Source organism: Pleuronectes platessa, chromosome 4 (genome assembly GCF_947347685.1).
Source record: "Pleuronectes platessa chromosome 4, fPlePla1.1, whole genome shotgun sequence".
Taxonomy (NCBI): Eukaryota; Metazoa; Chordata; class Actinopteri; order Pleuronectiformes; family Pleuronectidae; genus Pleuronectes; species Pleuronectes platessa.
The window spans coordinates 5,233,276-5,247,112 of NC_070629.1; the positions used below are offsets into that span (position 1 = coordinate 5,233,276).

General features: G+C 38.7%; 24 non-coding genes across 24 annotated transcripts; 7 read left to right on the forward strand and 17 right to left on the reverse strand.

Moving 5' to 3' along the window:
• The first annotated feature begins 3,251 nt into the window (after positions 1 to 3,251).
• On the forward strand, positions 3,252 to 3,324 carry trnar-ucg (transfer RNA arginine (anticodon UCG)). Its single transcript has one exon. It is a non-coding gene; the product is annotated as a tRNA-Arg (tRNA).
• Positions 3,325 to 3,667: 343 nt separating this feature from the next.
• trnai-aau (transfer RNA isoleucine (anticodon AAU)) lies at positions 3,668 to 3,741 on the reverse strand. The gene has a single exon. It is a non-coding gene; the product is annotated as a tRNA-Ile (tRNA).
• Positions 3,742 to 4,163: 422 nt separating this feature from the next.
• trnai-aau (transfer RNA isoleucine (anticodon AAU)) lies at positions 4,164 to 4,237 on the reverse strand. Its single transcript has one exon. It is a non-coding gene; the product is annotated as a tRNA-Ile (tRNA).
• A 422-nt stretch (positions 4,238 to 4,659) lies between these two features.
• Positions 4,660 to 4,733, reverse strand: trnai-aau (transfer RNA isoleucine (anticodon AAU)). The gene has a single exon. It is a non-coding gene; the product is annotated as a tRNA-Ile (tRNA).
• Positions 4,734 to 4,996: 263 nt separating this feature from the next.
• trnar-ucg (transfer RNA arginine (anticodon UCG)) lies at positions 4,997 to 5,069 on the forward strand. Its single transcript has one exon. It is a non-coding gene; the product is annotated as a tRNA-Arg (tRNA).
• A 346-nt stretch (positions 5,070 to 5,415) lies between these two features.
• trnai-aau (transfer RNA isoleucine (anticodon AAU)) lies at positions 5,416 to 5,489 on the reverse strand. The gene has a single exon. It is a non-coding gene; the product is annotated as a tRNA-Ile (tRNA).
• A 422-nt stretch (positions 5,490 to 5,911) lies between these two features.
• trnai-aau (transfer RNA isoleucine (anticodon AAU)) lies at positions 5,912 to 5,985 on the reverse strand. The gene has a single exon. It is a non-coding gene; the product is annotated as a tRNA-Ile (tRNA).
• Positions 5,986 to 6,248: 263 nt separating this feature from the next.
• Positions 6,249 to 6,321, forward strand: trnar-ucg (transfer RNA arginine (anticodon UCG)). Its single transcript has one exon. It is a non-coding gene; the product is annotated as a tRNA-Arg (tRNA).
• Positions 6,322 to 6,664: 343 nt separating this feature from the next.
• trnai-aau (transfer RNA isoleucine (anticodon AAU)) lies at positions 6,665 to 6,738 on the reverse strand. Its single transcript has one exon. It is a non-coding gene; the product is annotated as a tRNA-Ile (tRNA).
• A 422-nt stretch (positions 6,739 to 7,160) lies between these two features.
• trnai-aau (transfer RNA isoleucine (anticodon AAU)) lies at positions 7,161 to 7,234 on the reverse strand. Its single transcript has one exon. It is a non-coding gene; the product is annotated as a tRNA-Ile (tRNA).
• A 422-nt stretch (positions 7,235 to 7,656) lies between these two features.
• Positions 7,657 to 7,730, reverse strand: trnai-aau (transfer RNA isoleucine (anticodon AAU)). Its single transcript has one exon. It is a non-coding gene; the product is annotated as a tRNA-Ile (tRNA).
• A 263-nt stretch (positions 7,731 to 7,993) lies between these two features.
• On the forward strand, positions 7,994 to 8,066 carry trnar-ucg (transfer RNA arginine (anticodon UCG)). The gene has a single exon. It is a non-coding gene; the product is annotated as a tRNA-Arg (tRNA).
• Positions 8,067 to 8,412: 346 nt separating this feature from the next.
• Positions 8,413 to 8,486, reverse strand: trnai-aau (transfer RNA isoleucine (anticodon AAU)). Its single transcript has one exon. It is a non-coding gene; the product is annotated as a tRNA-Ile (tRNA).
• Positions 8,487 to 8,908: 422 nt separating this feature from the next.
• trnai-aau (transfer RNA isoleucine (anticodon AAU)) lies at positions 8,909 to 8,982 on the reverse strand. Its single transcript has one exon. It is a non-coding gene; the product is annotated as a tRNA-Ile (tRNA).
• Positions 8,983 to 9,404: 422 nt separating this feature from the next.
• trnai-aau (transfer RNA isoleucine (anticodon AAU)) lies at positions 9,405 to 9,478 on the reverse strand. The gene has a single exon. It is a non-coding gene; the product is annotated as a tRNA-Ile (tRNA).
• Positions 9,479 to 9,741: 263 nt separating this feature from the next.
• On the forward strand, positions 9,742 to 9,814 carry trnar-ucg (transfer RNA arginine (anticodon UCG)). Its single transcript has one exon. It is a non-coding gene; the product is annotated as a tRNA-Arg (tRNA).
• A 346-nt stretch (positions 9,815 to 10,160) lies between these two features.
• On the reverse strand, positions 10,161 to 10,234 carry trnai-aau (transfer RNA isoleucine (anticodon AAU)). Its single transcript has one exon. It is a non-coding gene; the product is annotated as a tRNA-Ile (tRNA).
• A 422-nt stretch (positions 10,235 to 10,656) lies between these two features.
• Positions 10,657 to 10,730, reverse strand: trnai-aau (transfer RNA isoleucine (anticodon AAU)). The gene has a single exon. It is a non-coding gene; the product is annotated as a tRNA-Ile (tRNA).
• Positions 10,731 to 10,993: 263 nt separating this feature from the next.
• On the forward strand, positions 10,994 to 11,066 carry trnar-ucg (transfer RNA arginine (anticodon UCG)). The gene has a single exon. It is a non-coding gene; the product is annotated as a tRNA-Arg (tRNA).
• A 346-nt stretch (positions 11,067 to 11,412) lies between these two features.
• trnai-aau (transfer RNA isoleucine (anticodon AAU)) lies at positions 11,413 to 11,486 on the reverse strand. The gene has a single exon. It is a non-coding gene; the product is annotated as a tRNA-Ile (tRNA).
• A 422-nt stretch (positions 11,487 to 11,908) lies between these two features.
• trnai-aau (transfer RNA isoleucine (anticodon AAU)) lies at positions 11,909 to 11,982 on the reverse strand. The gene has a single exon. It is a non-coding gene; the product is annotated as a tRNA-Ile (tRNA).
• Positions 11,983 to 12,245: 263 nt separating this feature from the next.
• Positions 12,246 to 12,318, forward strand: trnar-ucg (transfer RNA arginine (anticodon UCG)). Its single transcript has one exon. It is a non-coding gene; the product is annotated as a tRNA-Arg (tRNA).
• Positions 12,319 to 12,661: 343 nt separating this feature from the next.
• Positions 12,662 to 12,735, reverse strand: trnai-aau (transfer RNA isoleucine (anticodon AAU)). Its single transcript has one exon. It is a non-coding gene; the product is annotated as a tRNA-Ile (tRNA).
• Positions 12,736 to 13,157: 422 nt separating this feature from the next.
• Positions 13,158 to 13,231, reverse strand: trnai-aau (transfer RNA isoleucine (anticodon AAU)). Its single transcript has one exon. It is a non-coding gene; the product is annotated as a tRNA-Ile (tRNA).
• Between the last annotated feature and the right edge of the window lie 606 nt (positions 13,232 to 13,837).

The following is a 13,837-nucleotide window of genomic DNA, read 5'->3' on the forward strand; positions in this document are numbered from 1 at the left end:
GATTACTTAAACTCGCTGGGATACCAGCATGTAACAATCTTAAATTGCACTATACGATCAGAAACACGGGTGAGCTCTACCCTGTGTCTATCACGTAACTTTAGGCAGGATAGCTCGGCGGCTCAATCCTCTAGACCTAGTAAGCAACAATTAATCTCAAAATCAAAACTAACATGCAGAAAATCTCCAATCAAAGTTACTAACAACTGAAAATGCGGTCAGCAACCAACCACGGTTACGCAAAGCCCTAATATACCTGCTTGGCAAAGGTTTAAGGGAATCAAAAATAAAATTTTGAAAAGAAAAATAAATCTCTCGAATATTTTTTTCTTAACAATCAATGAATTTCAATCAATCAATTTTCTATTGAAAAATTAATTTATTGAAAAATTAATTTATTGAAAAATTAACTTATTGAAAAAAAAAAATCAGTTTATCGAAAAATTAAATTTATTGAAAAAAATTTATTTATTGAAAAATCAATTTATCGAAAAAAAAATTAAATTCATTGAAAAGTTAATTTATTGGAAAATCAATTTATCGAAAAATTAAACTTATTGACAAGTTAATTTATTGAAAAATCTATTTATTGAAACAAATTAATCTCTTGAAAATCAACTTATTGAAAAATCAATTTATTGAAAACTAAGTTGGATTATTGTACATAGATATTATGACACAGTTGGAATAAGATAGCCTCACACGGGGCACCATTTATGTTGTGCAATAGTAGGGGGACTCGACGTTGGCTAATTATCAATAATCATGGAATATGATTATTGAAACAATAAAGATTATTTATTAAACAAAATAATTAGATTATTAATTGAAGATGATCAGTAATCAAATAACAATAAAACCATTAATGAGTAAATAAGGAAGTTCAACAATTAAGAATTATTAAATCACTAATTTGAGAATGATAAAGTTTATTGATTAAGAATAATTAAATAATTAATGTAAACTTTAAGAATAATCAATCAATGAATAACAACTACTAATGAAAAACAAGTAATTATCAATTTAGAAAGTACAAGCTATCAATTAATAATGATAAGGTTATCAACCAAGAATAATGAAATAATTAGTCACAACAATAAAATCGTCAATTTAAGAATGCTACTATCTATATTAATACTCGAGAAGGGGCACCACCCTGGTTACAGGGGCCAACGAGTCAGTCTATAAGTATCAGTCTCATCTGATAAAGTTAAATTAATAATCTCAATAGTTAATATTAGGGATTATATAATAAACGATGAAGGGTTTGAGTTCAAGCACTGGCTATCGTTATCCAACTGTGTTCACATAAACACGTACCAATAATCACAAGATTCAAATACTTTAAGTATAAAAGGGGTTTATTAAAAAGATATAAAAGTCAAAGTTGTTCCAAATGATTCTTCACTTAACACAATCCGCTATCTCCAATACAGTCGCAGCACATTTAGCACAATTGATCACACTGCAATCCTTCTGATAGGGCTGTGTGTGTGTTCGTGTGTGTGTGTGTGTGTGAGTGGGGGGAAGTGTGTGTGTGTGTGAGAGAGAGAGAGGGAAAGGGGGGTCGATGACTCACGAAGTTTAAGAGGGCCGGCTTAACCCTGGGGGTTTGACTACAAAATTGGTGATGTAATATACACCAGGACTACAACTCAAAATGGCGGAGTCGCCTAAGGAATTTAGAGTCCGAATGGAGGGCGGGCCTCGATGTGTATTGCAATCAATGGTCGAAGGACCACGTAACTTAGAGTCAAGATGGTCAAAGATGGCCGACTTAAACACACGTGGGACAAAGGTCGAGGGAGGACAAAGGGGTTCTTTGTCTTAGCTTAGCTTAGCTTTAGCGCCGAATGGCGTCGAGGTGCGTTCAGGCCCTCCTTGATATCAGAATGACTATATGTAATGCGACTATGTGTGTGTGCGTGGGCGAGGATGTGTATGTCGGCGGATGTGAGAGAATACAATAGAGAGAAAGAGAGAAACATATAGTAACACAGATCGGAGATGATCTTAAAAACGCTGTCAGAGGCGATCACACAGTGAGGCCGGCAATCCAGCTACGTAAGAGGTGTCTTTTAACAGATGCACGTCTTCTGTGAGATCGGCCTGACGGAAACACGAATCAAACAGGAAGCGCCGGATCGTCACCGCGCGCTTTTCACAATAAGATCGACACGGCGGTCTTTCTATAAAAGTACAATCATATACAAAAACACGCTAATTATTAAACTAGACTCTGCCCAGACATATGTCTCTTACTTCGTGTTGCTTCGCGGGGTTTCGTGCACGACCGGAGTAGCGCGAATCCCGGAAGGAGGAAGTGGATGATGTCCTGGCCTCGGGCCGCTGATCGCGGAGCCGCTGGGGGCGACGGCGAGATTGCGCTGGGCCGAATCGGAGAGAATGCTTCTCGTTCTCCTTGGCAAGGTCTTTGCCCGTCTCGGAGAGAATGCTTCTCGTTCTCCTTGGCAAGGTCTTTGCCCGTCTGCAGGAAGGAACAACCGTCGCCGGATTGTCCGTGGATGGCGGGGAAAGTGTCTCTGTTCTCGGCCAGCGAGTGAGGGAGAGCTTCTGCCGCGCGCTATTCAGATTAAAAGCTTTAAGTAAAAATAGGATAAAATAAGCTTACGATGTACTAAAAAAGGATAAATTAAGCTTAAACTGGATTAGAAAAAGTAGCTTTAAACTAAAAGTGAAACTACGAAAAGATAAGTTTAAAATAAACTTATGAAAAATCAAACAGCTGTTAAGTTTGTTTCCTTTGTGTCCTGTGAATCACTGAGAACTAAACTGGAGATGCTAGCTCTAATGTGAGTGGAACTGGAAAGAAATATTTTCGGTGTGTTTGCCCTTAAATAGCACCTTAGAGGTGACTCCCGCCTTCTAGCAGGACTAAGGGTCTTAGGCCAATAGGAAGGTCAGAGTTCAAAATCTGAGGCGCGGCTAGAGACACAGCAGGGGTCATTGACAGTTTCAACTGTAGCCTGCTCCCCCCCCGTACTTTAGGCTGGAGTGGAATCTTCCACCAGTCCTCATTTTATGGTTCTCTGTGGCTGTAGGTCCCAACATAGGTGAATGAGTCACTATGCGTTTTTTGGACATTTAGTACACATACACATGGTTAAAAAAAAAAACTTCAATAAAGTAAGATATTTCATAGAACAATCTTTCGGCCAAGTATTTTAATTCAGAGAAGCTTTTATAAATGATTGGATCTCGATGAGTTCAATCTTAGATGAGAGAACTAAGACCACGTGGCCTAATGGACAAGGCGTCTGACTTCGAATCAGAAGATTGAGGGTTCGAGTCCCTTCGTGGTTGAAAGTCCCTCAATATACAAAAATATATGCAGTGTAGTGCCTTAAGAAAAAACTGAAATGCTATATGTGGTCTACACACAATGACAAATCCTTAACACCAAAACAAGTCATACTGTATGAAGTGCTTTTCTATTCCATATCTCAGGGGTTCAAGACACCTTGTGCTTTAAACTATCATATTATTGTTCACAACTTGGAGAGGATACAGGCAATAATAGTTAGTGAAGAAACAGGTTGAGTTAGAATTCAGTCCATGCTGGATATTTCACCAAGTGAGCAATCTTCCTGACATCCATTATTCAGAGAAGCTTTCGTGAAATGGCTTTGCATCTGTTACAAACAACTGGCCAGTATGGGGCTTGAACCCATGACCTTGGCGTTATTAGCACCACGCTCTGACCATCTGAGCTAACCGGCCACGTATATAGTGAGGATCAACTCCATTTATTTTCCAGTGTTCATCTGCACAGGGTGAACAACAGTGGAAGTGCAGTAACAAATATCAACAGTATAGTGCTTTAAGTAAAAACTGAAATGCTGGATGTGGTGTACACACAATGAAAAAAAAAACTCCAACCATTGACTTAGACCAAAACAAATCTTAATGTATTAAGTTGCTTTTCTATTCCATATCTCAGTGGTTCAAGACCCCTTGTGCTTTAAATTATCATGTTATTGTTCACAACTTGGAAAGGACACAGGCAATAATAGTTAGAGAACACCAAACAGGTGCATTTAGAATTCAGTCCATGCTGGATATTTCACAAAGTGAGCAATCTTCCTGACATCCATAATTCAGGGAAGCTTTTGTGAAATGGCATTGCCACTGTTACAGAAAAATGGCCAGTATGGGGTTTGAACCCATGACCTTGGCGTTATTAGCACCACGCTCTGACCATCTGAGCTAACCGGCCACGTATATTGTGAGGATCAACTCCATTTATTTTCCAGTGTTCATCTGCACAGGTTGAACAACAGTGGAAGTGCAGTAACAAATATCAACAGTATAGTGCTTTAAGTAAAAACTGAAATGCTGGATGTGGTGTACACACAATGAAAAAAAAAACTCCAACAATTGACTAAGACAAAAACAAATCTTAATGTATTAAGTTGCTTTTCTATTCCATATCTCAGGGGTTCAAGACCCCTTGTGCTTTAAATTATCATGTTATTGTTCACAACTTGGAAAGGACACAGGCAATAATAGTTAGAGAACACCAAACAGGTGCATTTAGAATTCAGTCCATGCTGGATATTTCACAAAGTGAGCAATCTTCCTGACATCCATAATTCAGAGAAGCTTTTGTGAAATGGCATTGCCACTGTTACAGAAAAATGGCCAGTATGGGGTTTGAACCCATGACCTTGGCGTTATTAGCACCACGCTCTGACCATCTGAGCTAACCGGCCATTTATAGAGTGAGGATAGACTCCATTTTTTATTCCAGTGATCATTTTGCACAGGGAAAACAACAGTAGAAGTACAGTACGATTAGGTGAATGAGTCACTATGCGTTTTTTGGATATTTAGTACACATACACATGGTTAAAAAAAAAAACTTCAATAAAGTAAGATATTTCATAGAACAATCTTTCGGCCAAGTATTTTAATTCAGAGAAGCTTTTATACATGATTGGATCTCGATGAGTTCAATCTTAGATGAGAGAACTAAGACCACGTGGCCTAATGGACAAGGCGTCTGACTTCGAATCAGAAGATTGAGGGTTCGAGTCCCTTCGTGGTTGAAAGTCCCTCAATTTACAAAAATATATGCAGTGTAGTGCCTTAAGAAAAAACTGAAATGCTATATGTGGTCTACACACAATGACAAATCCTTCACACCAAAACAAGTCATACTGTATGAAGTGCTTTTCTATTCCATATCTCAGGGGTTCAAGACACCTTTTGCTTTAAACTATCATATTATTGTTGTTCACAACTTGGAGAGGATACAGGCAATAATAGTTAGTGAAGAAACAGGTGCAGTTAGAATTCAGTCCATGCTGGATATTTCACCAAGTGAGCAATCTTCCTGACATCCATTATTTAGAGAAGCTTTCGTGAAATGGCTTTGCATCTGTTACAAACAACTGGCCAGTATGGGGCTTGAACCCATGACCTTGGCGTTATTAGCACCACGCTCTGACCATCTGAGCTAACCGGCCACGTATATAGTGAGGATCAACTCCATTTATTTTCCAGTGTTCATCTGCACAGGTTGAACAACAGTGGAAGTGCAGTAACAAATATCAACAGTATAGTGCTTTAAGTAAAAACTGAAATGCTGGATGTGGTGTACACACAATGAAAAAAAAAACTCCAACAATTGACTAAGACAAAAACAAATCTTAATGTATTAAGTTGCTTTTCTATTCCATATCTCAGGGGTTCAAGACCCCTTGTGCTTTAAATTATCATGTTATTGTTCACAACTTGGAAAGGACACAGGCAATAATAGTTAGAGAACACCAAACAGGTGCATTTAGAATTCAGTCCATGCTGGATATTTCACAAAGTGAGCAATCTTCCTGACATCCATAATTCAGAGAAGCTTTTGTGAAATGGCATTGCCACTGTTACAGAAAAATGGCCAGTATGGGGTTTGAACCCATGACCTTGGCGTTATTAGCACCACGCTCTGACCATCTGAGCTAACCGGCCATTTATAGAGTGTGGATAGACTCCATTTTTTATTCCAGTGATCATTTTGCACAGGGAAAACAACAGTAGAAGTGCAGTACGATTAGGTGAATGAGTCACTATGCGTTTTTTGGATATTTAGTACACATACACATGGTTAAAAAAAAAAACTTCAATAAAGTAAGATATTTCATAGAACAATCTTTCGGCCAAGTATTTTAATTCAGAGAAGCTTTTATACATGATTGGATCTCGATGAGTTCAATCTTAGATGAGAGAACTAAGACCACGTGGCCTAATGGACAAGGCGTCTGACTTCGAATCAGAAGATTGAGGGTTCGAGTCCCTTCGTGGTTGAAAGTCCCTCAATTTACAAAAATATATGCAGTGTAGTGCCTTAAGAAAAAACTGAAATGCTATATGTGGTCTACACACAATGACAAATCCTTAACACCAAAACAAGTCATACTGTATGAAGTGCTTTTCTATTCCATATCTCAGGGGTTCAAGACACCTTGTGCTTTAAACTATCATATTATTGTTCACAACTTGGAGAGGATACAGGCAATAATAGTTAGTGAAGAAACAGGTTGAGTTAGAATTCAGTCCATGCTGGATATTTCACCAAGTGAGCAATCTTCCTGACATCCATTATTCAGAGAAGCTTTCGTGAAATGGCTTTGCATCTGTTACAAACAACTGGCCAGTATGGGGCTTGAACCCATGACCTTGGCGTTATTAGCACCACGCTCTGACCATCTGAGCTAACCGGCCACGTATATAGTGAGGATCAACTCCATTTATTTTCCAGTGTTCATCTGCACAGGGTGAACAACAGTGGAAGTGCAGTAACAAATATCAACAGTATATAGCTTTAAGTAAAAACTGAAATGCTGGATGTGGTGTACACACAATGAAAAAAAAAACTCCAACAATTGACTAAGACAAAAACAAATCTTAATGTATTAAGTTGCTTTTCTATTCCATATCTCAGGGGTTCAAGACCCCTTGTGCTTTAAATTATCATGTTATTGTTCACAACTTGGAAAGGACACAGGCAATAATAGTTAGAGAACACCAAACAGGTGCATTCAGAATTCAGTCCATGCTGGATATTTCACCAAGTGAGCAATCTTCCTGACATCCATAATTCAGGGAAGCTTTTGTGAAATGGCATTGCCACTGTTACAGAAAAATGGCCAGTATGGGGTTTGAACCCATGACCTTGGCGTTATTAGCACCACGCTATGACCATCTGAGCTAACCGGCCACGTATATAGTGAGGATCAACTCCATTTATTTTCCAGTGTTCATCTGCACAGGTTGAACAACAGTGGAAGTGCAGTAACAAATATCAACAGTATAGTGCTTTAAGTAAAAACTGAAATGCTGGATGTGGTGTACACACAATGAAAAAAAAAACTCCAACAATTGACTAAGACAAAAACAAATCTTAATGTATTAAGTTGCTTTTCTATTCCATATCTCAGGGGTTCAAGACCCCTTGTGCTTTAAATTATCATGTTATTGTTCACAACTTGGAAAGGACACAGGCAATAATAGTTAGAGAACACCAAACAGGTGCATTTAGAATTCAGTCCATGCTGGATATTTCACAAAGTGAGCAATCTTCCTGACATCCATAATTCAGAGAAGCTTTTGTGAAATGGCATTGCCACTGTTACAGAAAAATGGCCAGTATGGGGTTTGAACCCATGACCTTGGCGTTATTAGCACCACGCTCTGACCATCTGAGCTAACTGGCCATTTATAGAGTGAGGATAGACTCCATTTTTTATTCCAGTGATCATTTTGCACAGGGAAAACAACAGTCGAAGTACAGTACGATTAGGTGAATGAGTCACTATGCGTTTTTTGGATATTTAGTACACATACACATGGTTAAAAAAAAAAACTTCAATAAAGTAAGATATTTCATAGAACAATCTTTCGGCCAAGTATTTTAATTCAGAGAAGCTTTTATACATGATTGGATCTCGATGAGTTCAATCTTAGATGAGAGAACTAAGACCACGTGGCCTAATGGACAAGGCGTCTGACTTCGAATCAGAAGATTGAGGGTTCGAGTCCCTTTGTGGTTGAAAGTCCCTCAATTTACAAAAATATATGCAGTGTAGTGCCTTAAGAAAAAACTGAAATGCTATATGTGGTCTACACACAATGACAAATCCTTCACACCAAAACAAGTCATACTGTATGAAGTGCTTTTCTATTCCATATCTCAGGGGTTCAAGACACCTTTTGCTTTAAACTATCATATTATTGTTGTTCACAACTTGGAGAGGATACAGGCAATAATAGTTAGTGAAGAAACAGGTGCAGTTAGAATTCAGTCCATGCTGGATATTTCACCAAGTGAGCAATCTTCCTGACATCCATTATTTAGAGAAGCTTTCGTGAAATGGCTTTGCATCTGTTACAAACAACTGGCCAGTATGGGGCTTGAACCCATGACCTTGGCGTTATTAGCACCACGCTCTGACCATCTGAGCTAACCGGCCACGTATATATTGAGGATCAACTCCATTTATTTTCCAGTGTTCATCTGCACAGGGTGAACAACAGTGGAAGTGCAGTAACAAATATCAACAGTATAGTGCTTTAAGTAAAAACTGAAATGCTGGATGTGGTGTACACACAATGAAAAAAAAAACTCCAACAATTGACTAAGACAAAAACAAATCTTAATGTATTAAGTTGCTTTTCTATTCCATATCTCAGGGGTTCAAGACCCCTTGTGCTTTAAATTATCATGTTATTGTTCACAACTTGGAAAGGACACAGGCAATAATAGTTAGAGAACACCAAACAGGTGCATTCAGAATTCAGTCCATGCTGGATATTTCACCAAGTGAGCAATCTTCCTGACATCCATAATTCAGTGAAGCTTTTGTGAAATGGCATTGCCACTGTTACAGAAAAATGGCCAGTATGGGGTTTGAACCCATGACCTTGGCGTTATTAGCACCACGCTCTGACCATCTGAGCTAACCGGCCACGTATATAGTGAGGATCAACTCCATTTATTTTCCAGTGTTCATCTGCACAGGTTGAACAACAGTGGAAGTGCAGTAACAAATATCAACAGTATAGTGCTTTAAGTAAAAACTGAAATGCTGGATGTGGTGTACACACAATGAAAAAAAAAACTCCAACAATTGACTAAGACAAAAACAAATCTTAATGTATTAAGTTGCTTTTCTATTCCATATCTCAGGGGTTCAAGACCCCTTGTGCTTTAAATTATCATGTTATTGTTCACAACTTGGAAAGGACACAGGCAATAATAGTTAGAGAACACCAAACAGGTGCATTTAGAATTCAGTCCATGCTGGATATTTCACAAAGTGAGCAATCTTCCTGACATCCATAATTCAGAGAAGCTTTAGTGAAATGGCATTGCCACTGTTACAGAAAAATGGCCAGTATGGGGTTTGAACCCATGACCTTGGCGTTATTAGCACCACGCTCTGACCATCTGAGCTAACCGGCCATTTATAGAGTGAGGATAGACTCCATTTTTTATTCCAGTGATCATTTTGCACAGGGAAAACAACAGTAGAAGTACAGTACGATTAGGTGAATGAGTCACTATGCGTTTTTTGGATATTTAGTACACATACACATGGTTAAAAAAAAAAACTTCAATAAAGTAAGATATTTCATAGAACAATCTTTCGGCCAAGTATTTTAATTCAGAGAAGCTTTTATACATGATTGGATCTCGATGAGTTCAATCTTAGATGAGAGAACTAAGACCACGTGGCCTAATGGAAAAGGCGTCTGACTTCGAATCAGAAGATTGAGGGTTCGAGTCCCTTCGTGGTTGAAAGTCCCTCAATTTACAAAAATATATGCAGTGTAGTGCCTTAAGAAAAAACTGAAATGCTATATGTGGTCTACACACAATGACAAATCCTTCACACCAAAACAAGTCATACTGTATGAAGTGCTTTTCTATTCCATATCTCAGGGGTTCAAGACCCCTTGTGCTTTAAATTATCATGTTATTGTTCACAACTTGGAAAGGACACAGGCAATAATAGTTAGAGAACACCAAACAGGTGCATTCAGAATTCAGTCCATGCTGGATATTTCACCAAGTGAGCAATCTTCCCGACATCCATAATTCAGGGAAGCTTTTGTGAAATGGCATTGCCACTGTTACAGAAAAATGGCCAGTATGGGGTTTGAACCCATGACCTTGGCGTTATTAGCACCACGCTCTGACCATCTGAGCTAACCGGCCACGTATATAGTGAGGATCAACTCCATTTATTTTCCAGTGTTCATCTGCACAGGTTGAACAACAGTGGAAGTGCAGTAACAAATATCAACAGTATAGTGCTTTAAGTAAAAACTGAAATGCTGGATGTGGTGTACACACAATGAAAAAAAAAACTCCAACAATTGACTAAGACAAAAACAAATCTTAATGTATTAAGTTGCTTTTCTATTCCATATCTCAGGGGTTCAAGACCCCTTGTGCTTTAAATTATCATGTTATTGTTCACAACTTGGAAAGGACACAGGCAATAATAGTTAGAGAACACCAAACAGGTGCATTTAGAATTCAGTCCATGCTGGATATTTCACAAAGTGAGCAATCTTCCTGACATCCATAATTCAGAGAAGCTTTTGTGAAATGGCATTGCCACTGTTACAGAAAAATGGCCAGTATGGGGTTTGAACCCATGACCTTGGCGTTATTAGCACCACGCTCTGACCATCTGAGCTAACCGGCCATTTATAGAGTGAGGATAGACTCCATTTTTTATTCCAGTGATCATTTTGCACAGGGAAAACAACAGTAGAAGTACAGTACGATTAGGTGAATGAGTCACTATGCGTTTTTTGGATATTTAGTACACATACACATGGTTAAAAAAAAAAACTTCAATAAAGTAAGATATTTCATAGAACAATCTTTCGGCCAAGTATTTTAATTCAGAGAGGCTTTTATACATGATTGGATCTCGATGAGTTCAATCTTAGATGAGAGAACTAAGACCACGTGGCCTAATGGACAAGGCGTCTGACTTCGAATCAGAAGATTGAGGGTTCGAGTCCCTTCGTGGTTGAAAGTCCCTCAATTTACAAAAATATATGCAGTGTAGTGCCTTAAGAAAAAACTGAAATGCTATATGTTGTCTACACACAATGACAAATCCTTCACACCAAAACAAGTCATACTGTATGAAGTGCTTTTCTATTCCATATCTCAGGGGTTCAAGACACCTTTTGCTTTAACCTATCATATTATTGTTGTTCACAACTTGGAGAGGATACAGGCAATAATAGTTAGTGAAGAAACAGGTGCAGTTAGAATTCAGTCCATGCTGGATATTTCACCAAGTGAGCAATCTTCCTGACATCCATTATTTAGAGAAGCTTTCGTGAAATGGCTTTGCATCTGTTACAAACAACTGGCCAGTATGGGGCTTGAACCCATGACCTTGGCGTTATTAGCACCACGCTCTGACCATCTGAGCTAACCGGCCACGTATATAGTGAGGATCAACTCCATTTATTTTCCAGTGTTCATCTGCACAGGGTGAACAACAGTGGAAGTGCAGTAACAAATATCAACAGTATAGTGCTTTAAGTAAAAACTGAAATGCTGGATGTGGTGTACACACAATGAAAAAAAAAACTCCAACAATTGACTAAGACAAAAACAAATCTTAATGTATTAAGTTGCTTTTCTATTCCATATCTCAGGGGTTCAAGACCCCTTGTGCTTTAAATTATCATGTTATTGTTCACAACTTGGAAAGGACACAGGCAATAATAGTTAGAGAACACCAAACAGGTGCATTCAGAATTCAGTCCATGCTGGATATTTCACAAAGTGAGCAATCTTCCTCACATCCATAATTCAGAGAAGCTTTTGTGAAATGGCATTGCCACTGTTACAGAAAAATGGCCAGTATGGGGTTTGAACCCATGACCTTGGCGTTATTAGCACCACGCTCTGACCATCTGAGCTAACCGGCCATTTATAGAGTGAGGATAGACTCCATTTTTTATTCCAGTGATCATTTTGCACAGGGAAAACAACAGTAGAAGTGCAGTACGATTAGGTGAATGAGTCACTATGCGTTTTTTGGATATTTAGTACACATACACATGGTTAAAAAAAAAAACTTCAATAAAGTAAGATATTTCATAGAACAATCTTTCGGCCAAGTATTTTAATTCAGAGAAGCTTTTATACATGATTGGATCTCGATGAGTTCAATCTTAGATGAGAGAACTAAGACCACGTGGCCTAATGGACAAGGCGTCTGACTTCGAATCAGAAGATTGAGGGTTCGAGTCCCTTCGTGGTTGAAAGTCCCTCAATTTACAAAAATATATGCAGTGTAGTGCCTTAAGAAAAAACTGAAATGCTATATGTGGTCTACACACAATGACAAATCCTTAACACCAAAACAAGTCATACTGTATGAAGTGCTTTTCTATTCCATATCTCAGGGGTTCAAGACACCTTGTGCTTTAAACTATCATATTATTGTTCACAACTTGGAGAGGATACAGGCAATAATAGTTAGTGAAGAAACAGGTTGAGTTAGAATTCAGTCCATGCTGGATATTTCACCAAGTGAGCAATCTTCCTGACATCCATTATTCAGAGAAGCTTTCGTGAAATGGCTTTGCATCTGTTACAAACAACTGGCCAGTATGGGGCTTGAACCCATGACCTTGGCGTTATTAGCACCACGCTCTGACCATCTGAGCTAACCGGCCACGTATATAGTGAGGATCAACTCCATTTATTTTCCAGTGTTCATCTGCACAGGGTGAACAACAGTGGAAGTGCAGTAACAAATATCAACAGTATAGTGCTTTAAGTAAAAACTGAAATGCTGGATGTGGTGTACACACAATGAAAAAAAAAACTCCAACAATTGACTAAGACAAAAACAAATCTTAATGTATTAAGTTGCTTTTCTATTCCATATCTCAGGGGTTCAAGACCCCTTGTGCTTTAAATTATCATGTTATTGTTCACAACTTGGAAAGGACACAGGCAATAATAGTTAGAGAACACCAAACAGGTGCATTCAGAATTCAGTCCATGCTGGATATTTCACCAAGTGAGCAATCTTCCTGACATCCATAATTCAGAGAAGCTTTTGTGAAATGGCATTGCCACTGTTACAGAAAAATGGCCAGTATGGGGTTTGAACCCATGACCTTGGCGTTATTAGCACCACGCTCTGACCATCTGAGCTAACCGGCCACTCACAGAGTGAGGATAGACTCCATTTTTTATTCCAGTGATCATTTTGCACAGTGAAAACAACAGTAGAAGTGCAGTACAATTAGGTGAATGAGTCACTATGCGTTTTTTGAATATTTAGTACACATACACATGGTTAAAAAAAAAAAACTTCAATAAAGGAAGATATTTCATAGAACAATCTTTCGGCCAAGTATTTTAATTCAGAGAAGCTTTTATAAATGATTGGATCTCGATGAGTTCAACCTTACATGAGAGAACTATGTGATCAAGAAGCTGCTGCGCTGATCTCTGAGCAGCTGAGACCAGAGAAACTCTGTGTTTTCACTGTTTCCATAGTTAAGAAGCAGTCAGTCACTGAGCGGCTACTCCACGAGAACGAGCTCTGCTTTCACTGTGTCTCCCTGAGCAAGTGCGCGGGGCGGGGGGTGGAGCTACGGACCGGTGCGCTATCTGGGAGCGCACAGGCACACACACACACACACACACACACACAGACACACAGACTCACTCGCCCGCTACTGATACTTCATGACGGCCTGATACGATGATGTTTTAAAAATTATTGTGACTTAGTCAACCACCAACATTTTCGTCTCGTCTCGT